General features: G+C 41.5%; 1 protein-coding gene across 1 annotated transcript in view; it reads left to right on the forward strand.

Moving 5' to 3' along the window:
* The window catches only part of DAB1 (DAB adaptor protein 1), a 685,851-nt gene that overhangs the window by 298,686 nt on the left and 372,739 nt on the right, over nucleotides 1-14,426 (forward strand). The window contains exon 2 of the mRNA XM_084636865.1: nucleotides 7,766-7,837. The gene's annotated coding sequence lies outside the window, so the exon portion shown is untranslated. The remainder of the gene's footprint in view (nucleotides 1-7,765; nucleotides 7,838-14,426) is intronic.

Genomic DNA, 14,426 nt, shown 5'->3' on the forward strand with positions numbered 1-14,426 from the left:
CTCCATTGGCTTTATGATGGCTGGTCTCATGTACACGCTGCTACTTCCACGGTTTCAACACCCCGTTATATAACCCTGATCAGTGCCCATCTGATGAACAGTATTAAAAATGTGGACAGCCCATCCACTCTAGGGTGTCCCATGCTGCTAATACTGGTAGCGTTGAACCAGGTTTATTTGGAAAATTTCCCAAATATAGGCAGGAACTTGATCCTACATGGATTGCCTAAAAAATGACACTGTAATACTGCTAATGTGCAGGAAATTCTTGGGAAAAGCTGTGCTGTGGTGTTAGCAGATAAATATGAAAATATTTGTCCCCTTATAAGTTGTGCCGTGATCAGCCTGGGTTTCATTCCACCGGCAAAAGTTCATAACAGTAAAACGGCAAGCCCTAAGGAAAGTTGTCTTAAACAGCTAAAATTGTTACTAATAATCTAATGCATGATATATTTTAAAGTAAGAAAGTTTTAACTTCGTAATGCCAAAAAGTATCTGAAAAATAATGGGTACAGAACCATGTTATGGTCTGGTCTCCATTTGAATAAGCATCCTGGAATGCTGACCGTGAGCATTGTCTTCATGTTGTTCCAAGCGTACTCCCCATGCACCATTTTCTAGAAGGACCTTTCAGGTAAGGCATACATATTTTTAAAATTTAATTTTGATTGTTTTCATACTCTTGCGGTAGGTAGGCCTTATCTGTGTATACTCTAGACACAGATAATATTGGTATTTAAAGCAGAAGAGAACCCCCAGCAGCATCAGTGTCGTAGAACACAAACAAGCCATATTAAATGTTCTCACTAAGTCAAAGAATTAAAATGCTACTTAAAGACCCCAAAACAAATAATCTAACAAACAAAAAAACACCCACAACGTTGGCTTAACTCTGTCCTCTCTTTGTTCAGTGTGTGTGTTGCAATTGGGTTTCAGGCTGTCTGTAGTTCTTTTGATTGTTGGGTTGCCCTGTATGATTTGGGGAGACCAATTTTTCCCACTAATAGACCCACCAAAAGAAAACAAAAAAATCTGTGTGTGGACCTATTGGCTCTATAAGAATCTCATTAAACTTTTGGGGCCAAATTCTGGGAATGGAGTAAAACCACACACATTTTTTTTGCTACACGCAGAAGGGGGCTTGGGACTGCTATTACATTAGGATGGCACACTTGATGATGCCCTGCTGCTCCCTCTCATCTGGAAGTTTTAGCTCAATGTATTTGTGTAGTGTGTGGGTCCACTGGCCATAACCCTGACTTACCTACAATTGTCCCTGATCATCTGGAGCCCTGCAACTGGAGATCTTCACACATCCCTGAGCCCAGGGTAGAGTCCCCTTGGGTGAGATCTCTACTGCTGCTGACCATCTTTGCAGCTGATTGCAAGTCTGCAGCTTTTTATACACGTAAAATGGCAGCATAGGGCAAAAGGACACAGAAAATATCATGCCCCCCAAACAGGATCTGCCATGAAAACCCCGTTAAAATTAATAGCATACTTTGCTGGAAAAGAGTGAGTATCATTTTTGGCATTGAAGAACTCCTATTATATGGTGTTGGATGTCTTTCCAGCTGTGAGGTTTACATGTATTCATTTGCCTCTCTAGGGTGCTGCATGGCTAATTAGCACAGTCCCTTCAGTTATAGGAGGCTCTTTAAAAAGATTGATCAGGATGGTTCTGGAACATTTGCTGGCGTCCGGTGTCTTGGTTTACAAATTATCAGTGGTTAAAAGGAAAAACTGAAGACTAATTTGTATGCCTTAAGTCCAATGATGAAATCAAGGAAAAGGAAGCAACTGATCTCAACCTTGACTTCTACCATTCTGAAACCTCTTATGTGTCAGGTTGCAGGGCACTTCCTGGTCCCAGTGACTAAGAGATTAGCTCTAGCTCAGCACCTTCCTCCTCACATTGTCTTCCTTCCTCCATGTCCTTTGCAAAGATGCCAAGGACCGGCTGCTTGGGAGATGGAAAGGGGAGAATGGCAAGAAGAAAAGAAACAAAGATGATCCAGGGCTCATTACAGACCAGTAAGCCTTTCATCTGTACTTGGTAAACTGGCTAAATGATGATTAAAAAAAACAATACACCTGGAAGATCATGATATGATAGGATCTAACTGACATGGCTTCTACAGAAGAAAATCATGTCTCATTAATCTATTAGTCTCAGAACATGTCAGTAAAATAGTGGATAAAGGAGAACTGGTGTATATAATTATTTAGACTTTCAAAAGGCCTTTGGTAAGGTCTTTCTTAAGAAGCTACTAAATAAGTAGTAGGGTGAAAGGCAAAGTATTGTCATGGATCAAAAAGAGGCTGAAAATCAAGAAACAGTAGTAATAAATGGGCACTTTTCTTCATGGTTAGAAGTCAACAGCAGGAGGCCTCGTTAGTTCCAGTGTTGTTTAATAAACTTATTAATGATGTGGAATGGAGGATGAGCAGTGAGGTGGCCAAATCTGCAGATGGCACACAGATATTTAGGTTTATCAAGTCCAGAGAAGGCGGAGGAACTTCAGAGGAACTTAATAATGCTGTGTGAACAGACTACACAATGGCAGATGAAGTTGAGTACTGATAAAAGCAAAGACTCAACAAAGACCTGCAGACTCTGTTATGAATTTGGTATATTAAAACTCTGGAAAAATATTCTCCTCAGTGTTAGTTGCTTATAGTAACAGCCCCATTGCATTTGCTGGTGTTATAAAATATGACCCATTAACTAGTTAATGGAAGTTGCACATTCTGTTTATTGATGACCCTGTGGGTTAATTCCTGCAGCCTTTATTTGTTCATAAAGCCAATAGGAATTTAGCACATGGAGCATCTGCAGTGGGCCTTATATTACTCTAGGCATATTCATCAATTATAATACGTGAAGAATTCCTTCTGTCCTTCTTCAAGAATTCCTTCTGTCCTTGCTATTAGGGTTCTGTGTTTCAAGAATGACTGTATCCTTAGTTTCAGATTAATATTAAAAAATCTTTTCCCAGAAGCTCAGAAGGGAAGTTATTTTAAATCTTTTTATATATGCTATTCATCACTTTTAAAACCATAATAATACTTTGCATTATTCTATACAAGGATCTCAAAACACTTCATAAACCTTAATTAATCTAGCCTTAGGCATCACTGTGAGCAAAGCATTATTATCCCCAATTTACACATGGGTAAATTAGGCAGAGGGTAGTCCAATCATTTGCCCAAGGTCACACATCAAATCATTGGCTGCGAATCAAGGCCAGATCATCTGACTCACTTTAACCACTAGACCTTGCTTCCTCTCCCTATCTGTTGTTCTTTCTTTGTCCTAAACAAAAATGTAAAACAAAGATAGCAAAATATATTTTACCTTTTTGTTTACCGGCCTGGTTTTTGCAGCTGAGTGTGGTCCCTATGAAATTGATTTAAGGCACCTACCTACCTCTGAATTGATTGCAGACTGCCTTCTAGCTTTCTTCTGTTTGCCACCTACTTTCCCTACTATCCAGCTAAATCAGACAGAAGCCACTAGGTGTCCCTTTCTGAGCAGGAGGCTAAAACCCTGAGTCTCCATAATTAGTGAGGGAAAGCTTTTAAGGAATTGAAATATTGCATTGTTATGATTTGTGGAACAAAAGCCGAATAAGAATTGTAACATTTAGCTATGGACTTCCGCTTTATTTCTCTCTAATGCAGTGTAAGCTGCCGTATAGCAATCTTTTAAATGTAATGATTAAGACTATTATAGGAAATACTACACAAAGCATCATTTTTTCAGCCCAAAATAATATGTAGGGCAGGTTATAAGTGAAGATAGAGTAATGACTACTGTACAATAATTTTGATGATAAATTTCCCCAGAGGATAAAGAGGAAGAACAGAAGCAGTCTGTATTTAATCATGCAAGATAAACGAATGCAGATGTACAAATATTTGTAGAGATACAATTTCTCTAATGATTGTAAGGTATTCATTCCACGGAGGCAAGATCCCAAAGGCCACTGCTCTGTTGATCAATACTTGGACCGTATATTGATTTTCAATTTAATAGTGTTAACTTCTTAGCTGTTAAAAAGAGCTCTTGGTATCAATTTTCACCTTGCCTAATTTTCATTATACGTTGAACACTATTATGATAAAGCAAACCAGGGTCTCATCTGGTGTGATGATTAGCTCTAGTGACTTCAGATTTGTAATGTTCAAAGATTTATTTTTCTTATGTAAGCATTATCCTAGCATGAAATGTCTGTTTAAGGCAATGACCTGAGAAATGCCTTTATTCGAGCTTGACATACATTTTCCCTAGTGTTTCTTAATTTTATTTATGTATCCCATCTCCCAGATGAAATAATAAACAAATTAATAGTGTAATTTATTACATACATGTTATTTTCTTGTAACAGTTCATGCCAGAGGAACCTGATGTCAGCAGATCAGATTGCTGAATGGCCGACCTTTATTTAAGCAATAAGACACACATGACAAGCAGTGCATTCCTGTGTGATAATGCCTCCAGTAAGGCACAAGGTCAAAAGGCTCAGCAACTTTTAACTACCTGAAAAGTGCAGTGTAATCCCTTGGAAATGGGATGTCCTGAGTGTCTTATTGCAATTTCAGAGAGATAATTATTTCTTTTAAAAAGTAAATACAGGCATTACTTTCTGTAATTGACACTGGTATGACATCACTGACTGCCAATCAGAGAACATCTCTGTCCAGGGTTCTCAAAGCTCTTAATTTCAAGTACAGGTCTGGCAAGCAAAGTGACTTTGTTTTAAAATGGCATCTTGTCCTTTTTGTGTATTCAGTCACATCTGCTTGCTTTAGCAAGGAAAATAAGGTTTATACATAAGTTTACATACATCTGTAGGATTGAACTGCGTTCTACTGTGGCTTTTGTTTTAGCAAAAGAAATGTTAACTAAATTCTGATTGTATAATCTTCATATTACGGTGGTGGTATGAAAGCCAGAAAGACTACAGCTTGTCTTTTAGATCCCAGTTGAGCCTGCAGAACTAGAAGTAGGGGAGGAGGAAAACATTGTAAACGGAGCATATGTAATGTAGATTCCTTGAGAGACAATAAACATTGAACCTCACAATATCATTTTTAGAATCACTTTGAAAAACAGCACTGTTGGAATTTGATCCCCTTTGTCCCCATTGTTTCTTTTCTGTAGCTGCTCTCACTCCCTAAAGGTTGTATTTTTAAAAAATAATTTCAGCTTGCACTTAAAGGACCAGAACCTTCTCTTTGACCCTTGTAGCTCCCATTGAAATAATGGTGGTGATGGAGGTGAAAGGCCAGATGTGTGATGTGGAGATGAACATGGGAGAGGGTAAAGGAACATAGGACCCCAAAGCAGCAGGAAACTTCTCTGTAAAAGAGGGTGGGGGTTCCACAGGTTTGGGGGGAGCTCTGTCAGGTCTGGAGGGAGATAGAGCCCTGGAGCTGTCACTCTTGTGACAGGCTCTCCTATCAATACTTTTCAGATAGCCAGAAAGCAGTTTATGCCACACTGAGCATTATTTACTGTCCCACCACACCTTCTGCCCCCTTCAAAGGGTGGAGGAGGTGCAGGTGTGGCAGGGGACTAAAGACCACTTGCTGGTGAGAAGAGTGAGGGCCCTCCATGGGGAGACACCATTTCCCTGATCTGTATTGTATACCATAGGGCTCCACAGGAACTGATATCTGTATGCCCTTGCTTCTTTGTGCAGCCTCCAGCTCCTCCTCACAGGGGGAGGAATCAGGATGCCACTCATCTGTGTTCTGCTCATGGCATGTATCCAGCAGTCTTTCCCCACCTGTGGGACGGAGCACGTAGCCCTGGATCTGCTCTTAACATTGATTTATATTGCTGTTACCTGGTTAGGGTTTATTGTAAAATAGAAGTTTGTGCCCGAGTAAAGGTGGCTTAAATGTGATTTAAATTCATAGGCAAGAAGTCAGAAACAGAAGGGAGAGGTAAACAAGAACGTTAATATCCAGTCGGTGCAGCCAAGCCTTCAAAATCAATGTTTAGCCAGCAAACTCTTTCAGCCTAGCAAAGAATTCTCCTTTTTATTGGCAAACATAATTCCGCAACAGCGAAAACCTGCTAATTTACATGATGAAATAAATACACAAAGGTTACAGCTTCAGCAGCCTGAGTCTATCAGGAGGACCAAGACAAGAAGAAGTGTGGCCTGACCAAGACAAGAAGACAAGGACCAAGACAAGAAGAAGTGTGGCATTTAGCACTGTAGCATTAAAGGGAACATGGACCGTGGCTGATCTAACAAAGTCACAATTTAGTCACCGCAGCTGGAGCTATGCTGCACTAACAGGCTTTGATGCAGCTATAGCAGCAAAACTGAACTTTGGCTGGTACAGCTTACTCCAGTTTCCCCAAGTGACATAAATTACACCAGCAAAATTGCACCTACCCTCAGTGTTTTTGCTGACAAAGCTCTGTCGGTAAAAATCCTACTCCTAGCTGACATAGCTATGCCGGCAAAAGCTTTCCAAGTATAGACACAGCCTAGGTGATGTTATGGCTGTGAATTTCAAAGGAGCCTAATTAGCTCCCCAATTCCCGCTGAAATTCAGTGAACACTTCCAGCATTGAACAGTATTTTCGACATTCCCTGTACCTAGGTCTGCTCTTCACACAATTTTTGTACCGGCATAACTTTGTCACTGTGAATTTTTATCATGAGGTTTTTATAGGAATGTGACGCCTAGTGTGGACACAGTTATACTGTTCTAAAAGCGCCTTATCCCAGTATAGCGTATTCCCCTTCCCATAAGAATAAGCAGTAACAGGGTAAATACATGTATAACTGCATCCCCATTAGGTTGATTGTATTGCTTTAACGTCACTGCTATAATTAAAACAGTGCAACTTTTCTGAGTAGACAAGGCCTTAGTTACCTGCCATCTTGCTCTGGTGAAAGGTTTTGCATACCCTGGGTCAGTGCTTGTCTAAGGAATGAGCTCTCTGAACCAGAACAAAGAGTTCAGTGACAGGGGAAGCATTTGCTCTTGTGGCCTTTTGTTGCTCCTACTCTCCAAGCACTTATGACCAATGGAGGGGGCAGAGGAGACAGCGGAACATAGTTTTGGGAAGGGAGAAGAGAGAGCCAGAGCTCAGAGGGGCCCTGTCTGCAGCTCCTTGTGCTCCTATCACTGGCCCTCCAGCCAACAATTTATCCCTTGGCAGAGGAGAGAAGGCAAAGCCTGTGGCAGGCCTGCTGAAGTATAGGGAATCCCTAGGGCATGGGTTTTCAGTGTGGAAAACCCAAACAAATGTCAGGGGATTGCAACCACAAAGCTCTTCCTATGTTGCTAAATGGGAGAGAAGTCCGGGTTATGGGGAAGGAGGGTTGGAGAGGTAAGGGGACGAGTCCTGATAAGGAAAAAGGTTGAGAACCACTGGCCTAGGGAATATTGTGATACTGTTTAGTTACAGAGGAAAATGGGGGGAAAATAAGGTCAAACACTGTATCATTACAGGGCAAATTCTAGCCAAATATTTTTGCACTCTTAAATAAGGTATAGTTATTTGTACACTGTATTTCTTAAGACTATTGCAATTGCAGTATTCTTATCTTAGGTATATTGTAACATTGATCTGTCTATAGAACACAATGAGCCTCCTGCGACCTCCTATGTGAAAGTTGACCCTAAATCTTGATTTTGTATGAGGATTTGCATATGACTTGAAATTCATCAGAACTCTGGAATAGTAAATGTCATTTTTCTAATTGGTGTTCATTTACTTTGTTTTAAACAGTGAGCAAGACATGGTGGCTGTGAGTGGGATCTAGTCTTCATGGTTGGAAGGAATTTTTCATACAGGACAGAGGTAATTCTATTTAAAACAAACCAATAACCCTGTAAACTTGTGGCTGATGGTAAAAGTCATTTTGGGGTGTTCACTGATGATAACAGGACTGCTGATGTCAGCAGATGTTCTCAATAGTTTTAGCTTTGGGGTTTTTTTTAATTAGCATTTGCTGACAATAAATATCCTGTGAATATTCTCTGTAATAAACATGTTGCATTTTGAGTGCCCTTTGTAACTGCGGCTGGAAGGAAAGAAATCAGTGTATCTATTTTTCTGCAGTCTAGTCAATTTTTCTCCAGCTCCATTATTCCATCCTGTGATATTCTTTAGTAGGTACATTTGATATCACCACTCTCAATAACGTAGATGTCTCATACACGGCTGCATTGCCACCTAGATCCTCAACTAAACACATCCTGTGAAAGAGTATAAACAGCCCTGGTTTAAGATGAAAAAAAATAAATTGGAAAACAAGAGAAAGAAATGATACTGCATAGTGCATACAGTATAATAAATAATTGCTATTTGATAAAGGAGAATATCCAAGCAATTCTCAATTGTCTACCTTCTGTGTCTGGATATGCGATTTTAAAAGGCACAATCAAATCTATTTATTCAACTGACATATGAAAGCTATTCACGTCAGTTTGTGATTCTTATTTATAACATATATCTGGCTGAATAATATGCTAGTCGCAGTTCTTCCAAAACAGTTTTAATTAGCAACCTTGGCTATTAGGAAAGCTACAAGTCTTTCATTCTGTCATATATATCCACTTTAATATCTCATTCACCATCACATGGAGCTCCTCTCTTCTCTGGCCACACAAGCAGAGAAAAAGAACCGTTGCTTTCATAGGCTGTATTATGTGTTGATCATTTGCAGCTGAAAGCAAAGGGAAGATGATGCTGTTCGCTGTTGTGTCTTTGGGAGAATGGAAGAATCCCCATGGCTTAAGCATGTTATCGCACAACATTTCACAAATGGCATAAGAACTTTAGTAACTTTTTTAAATTACAAGGAACAAGGTAAAACCTAGTAGAAACTAGACCCTTCTGTGCAGGTGCTAAAGTGGGGGCTGTTTACCTGGGTTGCTGCCATTGCCACATTCTGGTCTATTTTGTGCCATTTGCAGTACAGACCAGGGTACAGGGTTGTGCAGAGGTGAACTACCCTGGCGGGAGGCACAATCCATCCTGGAACTTCCTGTTGTGCAGCCTTTAGGAAGCTGCAGCCTCCAGCGCTCCCCATGGTGTGCCTGGCCTGTGAGCTGTCACAGTGTGGAGCAGGCCTGTGCCCTCCCTCCTCACTGCCCCCAGAGGCCGGGGATGTGCACCACCGGAGCTAATTCAGAAGAAGTGGTCTCTGTGCTTCTCCAGGCTCAGGGACTGGGACTGTGGCAAGCCTGCGCAAAGTGTGAGAGGAGGCTCCTTGCACACTCTCCCATGTGAGAGCCTGGTCTGGGTCTGCACTGACAGCTGCCTTGGGCGAGTAGCTGCAGTTCCCATTGTTACAGCGCAGGAGCACATGGGTGTACAGGAACTGCTGGAATGGCTCAGACACACAGCTGCTTGAGAGCCCTATGTGTGAAGATGGCGGGTGTAACTCTCTGCCTTCCCCTGACCACTCACTACTCTCCTCCCAGCCTGCCAGTGGTAGCAAAGAACGTTATGAAACACAGCCTCAACAACACTAAAAAACTCTTTAAAGCACTTGTTATGTAGCATTTTCTGTACCTTCTGTGGTATATACAGAATATATATATGGTGGTGTTGTGTAATGGTTTCAGAGCCACTCCTTCGAGGTAACGTGAGTTATGGAATCGTACTGTCTTCACACCAAGCAAACCCTTGTACCACCTCACATCATCAGACAGCCTGTTTTATATATATATTGGCTGTTTGCTCCAGTCACTTTTCTTTCTTCTGAACCAAACCCACCAAATAAAGGAACTGCTGCCTTCATATTGTTCCCCCTGCCTGTGACTCCTACCTCTCCCCCCATCCCATCTCTGTCTGTTTAGTCAGTAAGGTCTCCAAGGCGGGACTGTAGAACACAATGGGGCCCCCTTCTTGGTGGGTCCTTAGGTACCACTATAATAAACATCAGCATCGTCCAGGCCCAAAGCCGTCTCTTCAGTGCTACTGACCATCCTTGAAACAGGCTCTGTGGGGCTTTGTTTGAAGGGGTCTGTATTTGATTCGATGCCACACTTGTTCTTTATCAACGGAAGGTGCTCACATACTGTGATGAGGGCCCACAGCACAAACCATTTGTGCAAATCACCTCACCTCGCGGTCCCTCAATTTCCTCATCTGTAAAATGAAGATAATGAAACTTCCCTCCTCTGTGAAAGGCTTTGAGATCTATGGATGAAAAGTGCTTTAAATGAGCTGAAGGAAGAAGGGCTGAAACAGGCAGAGTTCCAGCTGGTGCCGCTGAATTCTTCTTGTGGGGGCCCTAGAAAAGTGCCTTCCTCAATGGCATAGTCTCCTATCTGTAACTGATGAGCTCTGCTGGCTGGTATGGGGAGAGAGGCGTGAGACCGTGGCCCCACCCTCCCCCACTCTTTTTGGGGTTCTAGAACAGCTGGTGGTGCTGGCATGTAGCAGTAGGTTCACTCCCAAGCGATATTGTGACTTGCTGCGGTGCAAGCATCATGCCTTCTCTTCTCCCACACCCCTCTTGTGCACGGCCAATCAGGATTGGACATTTTGATTTTTAAAAACTCTGTAACTCAGTTGATCTTGTTCTGGGCTTGAAGCTGGTATCGCTGGCTGAGATTCCGTGGCCTCTATTACGTAGGTCAGACAACATGATCATAATGGTCTCTAAATGTATTAAGCCAATATCTGGCCTTAAGGAGATCTAGCTTTATTCCATTTGTGTGACAGAAGGGGATATAAACTTAAATATTAAGGCAATATGTTCCTGTATTTGTGCCTCGAGCATTCAGAGGAGATAATGAAATACCCAGAATAAGATGGAACAAATAAAAGGGCATCTCAAATTGGTGTGAGGAACTGTGGGAAATGGATCATTATTGCTGCTTGGCACAGAGTATTTTAATTGGTGTAAAGTCCCATGTTTCTAAGCGAGGGAGCAAACAAAGGATGGGAATGATCTGAAGAGCTGAGGTTTCATTTCAAGGGAGCTGATGGAGTCCTACTGGGCAGATGATCTTTTTTTAGCTTTAAAATAAAATCCCACTGTATCTGAGGTTTCCCAGGTAGCAGACCATGAAAGAGGAAGCTGAGGGCTAATAGGTGTGGAAGAGGGAAGCTGGGAGAGAACTGGAGTAGAACATGGAAGCTGAGAGTGCTTTTCAGAGTGACAGAGAGAAGCCTAATGAGGACTGCAGTTGCACGTAGCATAGAAGAAGCGAGGAGAGAGAAGTATAGCCACAAGAGTGGCCTAGATTGCGCAAGTAGCTTAGACAGCAGATCAGAGCATCTGAGGAAACAGAGTACTCAGATTTTTAGTGCTATTGTACCATTTTAGATTTAGCTTGCAAAGTCCTGCAGACTTGAAAACAAAAGTGTGCGCTCAGTATAGCATCCCTTGGGCCTAAAAGAATCCAAGTCATTTGAGGATCCAAGAAGCCACCAGAATTTTTGAGTGAAAGTTCACAGTCTGCTGCTAGAAGTCACAGCTGGTGATTGCAGTGCAGAGTCTCCCAGACCTGCAGGTTTACTGCAGTCTCTCAGGGATCTGCCTTCTGGACCCTGTTCAGTTCCAGCTATGTCAGCGGAAACCGCCTGTGTCCATCTAGCACTTCACAATGTTGCATTCAGGGCCCGTTCAGAACTCTCTGGTAACTGTAAGGATAGAACTCAGATCTGTCTGCTTTAAAAACACAAGTTCCTATTCTTTGTACTAAAGAAGACTCTCCTGTACTTAATAGCACTACAGAGCCTGTGACACACAAGTGAGCAGTTCTGATTATACCCAGCAGAGGCAGCGCTCCACACTCACATTAACCTATTTGTTATCAATGTTTAGGGCTCATTTTTGCTAGCAAGGGGCTGACATAGTTTCCTGGCAATTGTAGGCAGGGGTGAACTACATCAAATTCTCGTGGAGCAGCAAAATACATCTAGGAGTCACCCTTGGAAAGCAGACTGCTTCCCAGAGGTTCCTATTTGGAATCTTCCCCTAGGACCATACAAGGATTTGGAGGTCATAGACTTCTGTACAGTCTCTCTGGAGCTGTAAATGATGGAAGCTGTGGTAGAGGACCTCTAGAGGTCATGTATATAAATGTAATGAAGAGATATAGGTACCTTTCCCTCAGGTGTGCTCCAGGAAAATGTTTTAATAAATGAGACCAAACTTAGCTTGGGGAATTTTACATCATAGCAGCCTCCTGTGTGGTTATTCCTTTTAAAGAGTTCTCCGTTAACCTGGATTTCAATTATAGCAATAATGCTAAGGCTCTGGGTTAACGCTACAGAATAAAGGGAGTTTACAGAGTAAGATGCAATGGTCAAAAGAGGCTCAAAAGTGGGTAATGATTTTACATGCCCTAAGGGCTATAAAACTTAAGCACAGTGGCGATGAGCTTACCAAGCAGTAAATAGTGTCCTAAAGCCCCCCCATTGATAATGTGTTCCTTTAATTTTGTATGATGTTGTGTGTTTAACTCCTACCATTAATTATATGTTAATGCAGTTTTCTATATTTAATAATGTCTCTTACCTGTGTACTCTAGCAGTCTGTTTCCCATTGAAGGTAATGCTGGTAGATGTCTGACAAATTAGTTTCAAGGCAGTGAAGTCTATCATTTCCTACTGTGAGCCTCTACTGTTCACTCCATTTAACTTCTTCAAACCACAAAATGAAACCTACTCTCAGTCTTGTTTTCAAATTTTTATCAAGTCTTGGAATGTATGGCCTTGAATTGCTTGCTAAAGGGGAGCATGTCTGGAATAAAACTAGAGAGTTTGATTCACAGAGGAGCATTATACAGCTGATGTGGGAATGTCATGGAATTTCTTTCTTCTTCTTCTTTTTTTTAATGCACCAAAACGGAGAGAATATTTTAAGATCCTTAGCCCCTTCTTCCCTGTTCACTGCTGACTCTCAGCTTTGCTTGTAGATGTGGAAATGGGAAAAAAGATGGAGTTTTGCCAGCTTTCAGATTCTTACTGTATAAAGTTGTGTTGCTGGTGAATTAGTTGAAGTCAGATTCTGCCAGTCTTACTGCTGCTGAGTAGTACTGTACTCTACAAGTGGTCCCATTGGTATCTTTGAGATGCCAGCTGAGGCTTCTCTTAGGGTTGTGAAACATATATACCATCCCTTGCTTAGGGCTGTGCCTAAAGTGGAAATCTACCACAAAGTTGGGTTTTTCTCTGAGGAGTTCATCCTGAGATCAAAGATATAACTGGAAACTTATGGGCTAGCAACTTGATTCTGCCGCGGCTAGAATTCTGTCAAACCCAGAAATCCAGACATGGATGATCTAATGACAATGGGAAAGCATGTGACTTATTGCAGTTAATTTACAACTTTATGCAGTGCCACAGAAGAGCTTAGCGCTTTGTTGAACAAATAAGAGAGGTCCCTGTCCTGAGGAATTAACAACTTAATTGTGACATAACACAGCAATAGAGGACATGAATATGTGTTTATATAGTCAAATAGGAATTGCCAGACTGGATCAGATCTGTGGTCCATCCAGTTCAGTATCCTGTCTCTGATGGTGGCCAGCACCAGGTGCTTCAAAGAAGGCTGCAGGAAACTCTGTAGTGGACAGTGATGGAATAACCTTCCAATGCAAGAAATTTATTTCTAACCCTTGTCTGTTAGTGGCTGGTTATCCCCTGAAGCATGAGAGTTTATATCTCCTTTTTAAAAGATCTTATCAAATGTAACTGTGGATGTTCTCATTGTCCACCGTAGGTGTCTATCCTTTATTGAATTTTACTAAACTCTTCAGTCATATCAAATGTCAGTGAGTTCCACAGGTTAATGCGAGATGGTTTTTTTCATTTAGGTTTTTCTTGTTAAAAAGCATTTCCTGTTATCAGTTTTAAATTTGCTGCCTTTCAATCTCATTGTCTTTCTCCAGTTTTTGTATGGAAGGAGGGTAGATTGGAGAACTCAGTTTACTTTTCTCTAGACTATTCATTTTCATGTATACCTTGGTCCTGTCCCCTCTTATTTGTCTCCTCTCTAAACTAAGCAGTCTTTTCAAGTCTTTCCCCACATATCTTTCCTTGCCTCTAATAATTTTGGTTGCTCTTCCCTGAACCCCTTTTATTTCTGGTACATTGTTTTGTGAAAGGGTGACAAGAACTGAACCAAGTATTCTGGGTGAGGTGGACTTACATTATGGCATTGTACTACTTTTCACTGTTATTTTCTATCCCATTGTTTGTACATTCTATCCCATCCTTTGTACATCTTCACTTTTGTTTGCCTTTTTTTACCACTGTTGTACAGTGAGTGGAGGTTTTCACTGAGCTTTTATTTCTCACAGCAATGCTGCCTGTGAAAAGAATAGCTAGGTTATTACTACCCTAACCTTTTTGCAGCTAGAAAGTGGGACATCTGGAGTGAATAACTGCGGCCATTGAAGAGCCCTGTGTTTCTGCAACATCT

Source organism: Lepidochelys olivacea (genome assembly GCF_965140295.1).
Source record: "Lepidochelys olivacea isolate rLepOli2 genome assembly, chromosome: 8".
In the NCBI taxonomy this organism is placed as follows: domain Eukaryota; kingdom Metazoa; phylum Chordata; order Testudines; family Cheloniidae; genus Lepidochelys; species Lepidochelys olivacea.